Below are 8911 nucleotides of genomic sequence, written 5' to 3'. Positions count from 1 at the left end.
ACCCCCCCTCTCTCTCTCCTTGTGTTTTTTCCTCTGCCCAACTCCTAGCTCCGCCTCCCTCTTCCCTGTCCAATGGCAGGGCAGGAAATTTCTGCCACACCACACAGACTGAGATGGGCACCATGGGGCAGGATAGCACTTGGTCCAGCCTGGATCAGAGAAAACAGATGGTGGCTGTTCTCATCATGAGACTGTAAAATGGTGAATGTGTTGTAGAAATTATTAAATCCTGGGGGTTTCCACCCCAGCTTGGTTATTGAGTTCCCAGATGAAAGACACAGCCTTTCTATTTACAATAAGCCCTAAACAGTACAACATCTGGGCAGCTGCCTATCTTCCGTGCTATTAGAATCCACTTTCCTAGAGATAACCCCGTTATTACTTACTACTTTTTATGTTCTATCTGGGCTGCTCTTAGCTCCAATTGGGCAGCCCTCGAGGCCACTTTCTCTTGACCATTAACCCGTGGTGGCTTCTTCTTCCTCCTCGAGCACCTTCTTCCCATCTTCAACCCTGCAAAACCTAAATGCCACTTATGTCTCCTCTGCCCAGCTATTAGCTGTCAGTATCTTTATTAACCAATCAGAATTAACTTGAGGGTAGGGTCACAGGGACTACCTGCAGACTCCAGGCTCCAGGTCTTGGGGGCAGCACTTAGTATTGCAATAGACAGAAAAAGACAAAACAAGAAGGAAAAGAAAAAGAAGGAAAGAATTAAAGAAAAAAGAACAAAGCGCATTTGGAGTTCACCTCAGATCTATTCACTTCATGCTCAAGTACATAACACATTGTTGTTAACATTGTATTATTCAAGGGATTTCTTGAAGGAATTGGTATGAAATACCAAGTTCAAACACAAGGCCCAGACCATAACCAACTGTTCCAGAGCCTGTGCCAGCCCCAGTAGCAGCTGCAGGTTCATACAGTGGTTGAGAAAACAACAGGCTTTGTAGCCTTCCCTTTGGTAGCAATTTGAACTGGCAACAATCTGGGAGCCTGTAGAACCCAGGGTCCAGAAGCAAGGGCCATGAGAGGCCAGGAAATGTCTAGAGAAGTCCTGGATAAACAGAACTTGATGAGAACCTAAGACAGGGCGTGGTGACATGCAGGAGACAATTCAGAGTACAGGTCAATGTGGGACACCGCCAACCTGCAAAGCACAAAGAACTATGTGCAGTATGTGCTATGGCTGAATACTCAAAAACAGACTCATTATATAGCCAAGCCTGGCACAGGCCAATAGCAATCCCCCTGCCTCAGCCTCCCATGCAACACCACATCTGGCTCAACAATCATATCTCATACAGACGCCTTTCTCCTAAAAAAAAAAAAATGCATTACTCATTTAAGCCAATTGTTTATAATAATGAATATATTCTTACAAATTTTTGAACACACATAAGCAAATAGGGGAAAACCCTCTTTGGTTTCACAAGGAGCTGGAACAATGGTATAGTTTTCATGATGTTCACGCTTGCCTGCACGTTTTTCATCTACATGTATTCTTGTCCTTTGTAAGATGATTTAAAATAAGGTAACCCCATGATAAAATAAGCAAAGGCTGTCAAGCTGCTCATCAAACAGAACGATGTATTTAGGAGCCCAGTGTTCACAGTTTACCAACTAAGCTTTCTAAATACTTTATATTGAAATGGAATTTGCTCTACAAAAAACAAAATAAAACAAAACAAAAATGCAGTGATTATAGGTTGGAGAGAAGGCTCATTTTTTTTAAATCTGATTTTAGTTGGGTCTTTTTGAAAATAAATACTCTTAGATTTTTTTTAACTAAATTGAAAATTGATAGACATATCAGCACTTCTCATGGGCTTAGAAATTTTCCTCTTGTGTGAAAGGCTAAAGTCTGATAAAACTTTAACCCTGTCTGTATGGAAATCAAATCTCCCCTGGGAGATTCCCACAACAGTCAGATGATAGGAAGAGAGCCCCCGCCCCCTCCCCTGTATGGATTCTCATCATTATTCAGTCTGGCTTTCTCTCTGAAGCCCTCAACCCGGCTGTGTTACTGCAACAATGGGGACAGGACAGAGAGTGAACAACTATTATTTCATTTCATTTCATTGGTGCGGCTGTCTGTGAACCTCTGTGTGTACACAGTGATACCTCCTACCTCAGAGGGCAGCATGTGTCACATGATATGAGATAAATTACAGCCATAACTCTACCTATGGGTTTCAGAAAAGGCAAGACCGAAACTATCCAAGGCTATGGTGGGGGGCTCCAGGTTTTAATCCTCCTCAGAAATGAAACCAAGAGCCACCACAGGCAAATGCCACACCCACAGGCTTCTGTCAGTCTTGACGAAAGCTGTCTGAACTCTAAAATCCCATGGTTTTAGCCATTAGGATCGTGGCTGCTGTCACCTACAAGGTCCTTATTTGGAGACGTCAACATCAATGATAGATGAGAAAAGAGCCAAAAGCTATGAGAAAGCTAGAGAGAGCCCGGGAGGAGGGCAAAGTGTCTCCCCTGCCAAGCCTCATGTCCACATGCACCCACCATGATACCTCTTTCCTGGAGGTCTCTCCTCCCCACATAAGCAGCGAGGTGAAGGCTTCAAGTTGCCTCAGCTCCACAGAAACTGCGAGAGAAAGCATGGGTGAGAAGAGAAGGGATGTAAAGCTGAGCTTGGCCTAAGCAACAACCTTCACTCAGGTATTTGCTCTGTCTTTTGAGAATTAGGGTTTATCTCACGGTCAACTCTCATGACTTAGTTATTTCTCAAAAGCTACTCCCAACCATGAGTTCTATACCCACACACCACTCATATTTCAATGTGAGTTTTAGAGGAAGTACCCCATTTTCACACCATAGTATTTCCCCCTAATGTTTAAAAGGAATCTTTTTGAAGGGGCTCCCTAACCCTGAAGTAGTCTGCTCAAAGCGGGTTCAGGACATACCATCCTAAATATGTCTCCTTGATACAGGAGGAAATGTCCAGGGCAAGAAAGTCCCCACTTGACTTTATCTTTTCCTCCCCAAAATCACAAAGCTACTCACGACCCCTCCCTATGGCCTGAGGAAGGAGCCATCATCTGCCTTTGTCTCTGGAGACACTCAAATTACCTGATCAAACAGGCCTTGCTAATTCACTCAGTCTCTGAATCTTGCAGAGAACCCCCTTTGTCCAGCCACACTTCTGCTCCAAAGTCCACATCTTGCTCCATTCCGTAGCCTGAGAACTGTGTTCCACAATGACTACTCCAAACCATAGCGACTCTATGTTAGGTAAATACACATGTATGTTTTTAGTTTTGCTTGACTCAGCCATCCACTCTAGGACCCCTGACTTGACAAGGCAGAATAAAATCTTAAACTTTTTCTCCCTACACTTGTGCCCTTGGGCCTGTGGCCTTCCAAGAGAACAGGCACTATTCCTAGAGCATGCAATGCTTGATGTTTGTTCTTTCAGTTGACCTTTTATTATGGAAGAGCTAGAGCAGAGTCAGCAAAACACTTTCAGGTTTCACATCAGATGGGGGTGTCACCTACCCTGATGAGGGCTCAGCCTGGAGCAATCTCTGCAGAATGAGCAGAAGAGACACTAGCCATGCCCCTCCCCCATGTCCTGTCTGCAATTCCATAGCTCACTGACACCCTCACCTACCCTAGCACCTGGCATGGATTACAGTTAGCTCTTGCAAAAGCTGGTTATCTTACTGCCAAGACATGTGCATGGGCTATTCCTTCTAAGGTGACAGGAATCCTGGTCCATTGGTGTTTTATGGAGAACTGATAACAGTACTGTGTGTACATTTCCACCGTAATCTGAGAGACATCTTACAAAGCCAAGCATCATAGCAGTTATGATCCACCCTGCCTCCCTGGCCACCTAGCTGCATGCCTGACAAGAAGTTTAGGCTGATGATATGCGTGTTCTTAAGTTCTAGAGTCAGTGCAACCACTGCAGAATTTCATCTTTGTGTGTGCAATGGGAATGCTGGAGGCAAAAACATAAGCCACCTTGAAGAGCCCATAGCTGTGAGCACAAGAGCCTTTGGAGGCCACCCTAGTCCTTGACTTTCCCTGCTGACTAGTAAGTCCTGCTGGCTTCCTTCCCAACCACGGGTTTGCATTCCTTGGTGTCTACTTTTTCAGTTGGATCTCATTTAACTGTTGTCATTTCACGCGTTCACCTTGAAGCCCCAGGGCATCTTAAGCACCTTAAATATATCAGGCATAAAGCATACAAAAATAAATTCCAAGTCAATGTTTCCACATGGCAAAACGCCGCCATTTATAATAGAACCCTGATGTGCTTCCCTAGACCATCTGAGGCACACCTCTCCAGAGCAAAACAGGATGAAAGTGAAAGGAGTCAGCTTCACCAAATCAGGACTTGGAAAAGAAGGGAAGAGATGACTGGGGAGGCAAGGAGAAGCAGGCAAATGGAGAAAAGGAAGATTACATGGTGGTCATTTTTCTTTCTGACGAATTAGTTTCAAATGATGTTTGAGGACATTTCACCATAATTATTGAGTCAGGCTCTCCGTATCTGGTGAAGCAATGGCCAGGTCAAAGGAAACACATTTGAGAACATTCGGAAAGCCATGGTGCCTGATGAGGAAATTCCTCCTCCAGGCAGTGTCAGGCCTGAAACTCATGAAGGTTTCTATCCACACAAGACTGTAGCCTCTATTTTTCTTCTAGTGAAATAGGGTGAAAATAAACTAAGGCCAGCTTCCTCTAGTCTCACTGGGAACTGCTGCCCTGGTCTAGACCTGACTGTGGGACTCCTCTATGTCTACTCCCCACAGAGGTATAATAAAGACCAGAGATAGCTGATCTACCACGAGGCCCTAAGGGCTCTGTCCACACATATAGATAGCCTTCTCACCCTGCTGGAAACCTGGAGGGGGCAGTGATTATCAGAACCAATAGCAGGCACAGAGGACTGAAATAGAGACACCAAATCAAAGAGAAAAGCAAGCACTGGAGGCCAGTGGCCAGGAGAGAGGGAGCCCATGTATCTGTGCCATGCTCTGCAGAACAAGATGGGACCTCCTCGAGTCTTTGGCACAGGCTCATTCTGAAGAACCATGTAGAAATGGTGGGTGGTTCCTCATGCCTACATTCTTTGATCTTTCACTAGGAGCTAAATGCAGGGTCACTGAATGACATTATGTATTCAAATCTCTGCTCCAGCCAATACTATGTGATCAAGGGTGTTTATAGATACTGAGCACACCCATGATCCTTTTGCTGAACTGCTCTGACATCAAGTGTCAGGAGCCATCCCTGATTCTACATGTAGCTCTCACTGTGTTTGTGATCTACCTGGATCCTATGAGTTCTGGGGTTTTTAAGAATAGACGTAGTTATGTCTACCACCAGATGCCATTTTATAAACTGGGAGACTTAGATTGGAAATGAGAGGGCCTCAGAGCCTATGTCACATTCTCTGATGTGACATAGGTGATGTTCACTGGTCTGTTCCTAGACAGTGCAGTCAGCTCTTGCCCAGCCTCATCACCTGGTATGCTTGGTGGCCAATACCAAAGGTGTCTTTAACACTATAGTTAGAAATGAACTAATTAGCATGGTACATCTTAAATTCTGTGTGTTTGTTTCTGTATAGCCAACTACTCCAAACTCTACAGGCTTCATAAAGCAAATGTATCACCCTCCTGTATCTGCAGATCCGTTAGCTTGGTCCTCCAGCTGGTGGCTTTCAAGCAACTATATTTAAGGTGTTTTCTGCAAACATTGTCATCTGAGAGCTCTGCTGGGGAGGGGGCTGGCCCAAAAGGCCACATAGTAGCACTTGCTGACTGTTGGACAGAGACTTGGAATCCTCACATCTTCAGCTTCTTAAAGCAACAGTTCACATCTCAAAAGCATACTGCTCCCCTGAAAGCGGGATTCAGAGAATGTGAAAGCTGTAGAGACAGTCTGAAGCCATGGGAATTTTATACTGTAGTCTCTGAAGTGAGCAACCTCAACCTTTTTGTATTCTATTTGTTCCAAACAAATCTTTATGTTCATGTCCATCGCACATGAAGGAAGTTTCAAAAAGAGGGGTGGGGATTTACTCCCTGGAAGCCATGTTGAGAGCTGACTACAGTTCTCTCTGTCCCCCGAGGAGAGAACAGCGTTCCCAATAGTGACACAGCGCAGCACCCAGCAGGAACATGAGAACCCCTCTGTTCACATCTTCTGCCCAATGTCATTGTGTATGACAACCTCTTTTGCTCTCACTGGGTAGACATGCTCTGAGCCTGACTTCCCAACAGAGGTTTGGGACACTGAGTCTTGAGGTTAATAAGCAGTTAACATCCCAAGGCACACAGAGCCCTCTGACTAAGTGGCAGTGTCCTGTCCACCGGACCCACACATTCTACGTGTTTGATAACATCATCCGGTCAACGAGATAGTTTTCTGGGTCACACTCTAAGTCTATGGGATTGATTGGAGTGGAGAGTCTAGATTTGGATTGGTTTATAAATGTGTGTGCATATGTTTAGCATGTTCTGAGACAATCGCATTATTTATCTTTTATCATAAAAGTTTATCATATGGTACCATGCCAAATTTTCTAAAAAAACATTTCAACTTCCTGATGTTTTTGCACATACAAATTAATGTGTCATAATTGCAACTTTTTTGTTGTTCTCTGTTTGAGAAGTCTCTCAAACACGGTGTCGTTACCAAGTAAGACTGAAAACAGACTCAAAGAAACAAGAGTGCTCATGTTATTCCTGCTGTCTGAATCTCCTTTCTAAGGCTCGGCATATCCTTTTTCATTTTTTTTCATAAACATTTCCTAAGAACAAAAGTATTTCAGAACATATGGGCTGTGTCTCTGTTTTGGATGTAGAAACTTCTGGCATTTCGCTGACTTCATCTCACTCTGAATCACTCTCTCATTTGCTATAAACATCAGGGTATTTTGATCAATTAGGAATAACTGAGATACTTGGAGCATAACACTCCATCACTCCAACTTTCCTAAATGGGTAAGCAATTGCCCAGTGTGTGTCTTCTTAATTATTTTTAAATTTATATGTTCTGCTTATTTAGTTACCGAAACAGATGGTGTGAGTGGAGGTTTTGTTCAACTTCAAATCAGAGCCTGCCTCACCCTGTGCTCTAAGTAGAGTCCATAGAGTGGCATAGCCTCCATTTTCTGATGTAATGAGTGATACTGCTTTTGTGGCCTTGATACATATGTCTCTCACCATGTGAAGAAACCAGAGCAGTGAGCTCATGAGCCTTGCATTGGCCACAAAAGGACTATGGGCTCCAGTGACAGGCTAACCTCGCAAGACTTTTTATGCCTTCTCCAAATCAACTGAGTCCTAGTACTGTGGGCCACAAGCACATGCTCTGTCATACACAGACACACACACACACACACACGTATGTGTCATACATATACATCTCTCACTCTCACGGGCACACACATGCACACTTATACATCGATGCACACATACATGGCATACATGTATACATCCCCCCAAAATATTTTATATACATCATTTATACATGCTATGGGTAGATACTACTTGTTACACAGAAATACATATGCAATACATATACTATGTATGCTGCCTACACACCACACAAACTAAAACTGCACATACACACACAGACATTCCACCCTTGCACACATGTGTCCTCTGTACATATATATATACACACTGCACAAACAAGCACTCATTCTGCCTCTGTGTGTACCGTACACTAAAGACACATGACATTTCTTTTTCTTTCTGTTTTTTTCACTTAAACTTCAAAAACATTGATTCAGGCATGCCAATATTGAAACACAGAATAAAGCACCAACCATGACAAACAAAATCTTTTTCTCAAAGAGACTAAAATTCCTTTTTTTGTTGTTTATTTGATTTGAGGTTGTTTTAGATAGGCCCCTGACTGGCCTGGCACTCAGTATGTAGTCCAGAGCAGCCTTGAACTTCTAGGCTACCTGCCTACTTCTGCCTCTTGAGTGCTAAGATTATAAGCCAGTATATGCCAGTCTCAAACTTTAATTCCTGTCAGAAGCAGATAAACACATGAACTAATGAGTAACACTTTCAAATCTCAGAACAAAACTATACATATGGCAGTTTGAAGGAACAGGTGGAAAAGGCAAAGTTTATCATAGGACCAGGAAGGTTTTTCTAGGCTGTATTGGGGCAAAGAGCTGTATATGTTGGGGAAATGAGTCCCATTCACTCTGAGGGGGATAGTGCCACCTGGTCCCACTAGTCTGTGGGCAGGACACAGAGAGAGAGGAGACCCAGCTGGGGCTTCCAAGATGGTGGGTGGGCAGTTGGAATCTAATCTTCTAAATTGGCTGTGTCCTCATTCTCCCAGACTCTCAACAGCCTACAGTGAACAGTCTCCTGAAACAAAGCCAACTGGCCTCAAATCTCTACGGTGTCCTGACCATATCTGGCTCTCGACACACTGTGAGAAGACTAGTGGGAGACACAGGTAACAGGGTTGGTTTCCAGAGAGAAACTCTCTCATCTCCCAGACACCAGACCACCAGGCCAAGCCAACTATTTCAGATTCTTTGCCTTTCCCCATGGTCAGTCACAGCTTGATACCATAGACATATTTAGAACCGAGATGTGTCACTGTCGATGGCTTTCCTGTGAGAATGTGTCCTGAGGTGCCTTACCTCTACCTTCAGAAATGACTAAGTTCTACCCTCTCATGACATTCACAAATGCCCCTCACACTGTTGTATGTACTTTGGTCTTGTGCCACTATAAGGCTCCTACCATCTCCAGATTCTCAGTTCATTCCAGCAAGTTGGCCCAGAGAGTGTTTCTCTTATGACTCCAGATCTGGAACCATTGCCCCTCTGATTTCCCACATGGGAGGTGAAGCCATTAGTATATTTTCTTCTTGGAATTCACACTGATATCCTAGTATTCTA

The sequence above is a fragment of the Grammomys surdaster genome, unplaced genomic scaffold, assembly GCF_004785775.1.
Source record: "Grammomys surdaster isolate TR1022 unplaced genomic scaffold, NIH_TR_1.0 125617, whole genome shotgun sequence".
In the NCBI taxonomy this organism is placed as follows: domain Eukaryota; kingdom Metazoa; phylum Chordata; class Mammalia; order Rodentia; family Muridae; genus Grammomys; species Grammomys surdaster.
This window is presented reverse-complemented; position numbering follows the sequence as displayed.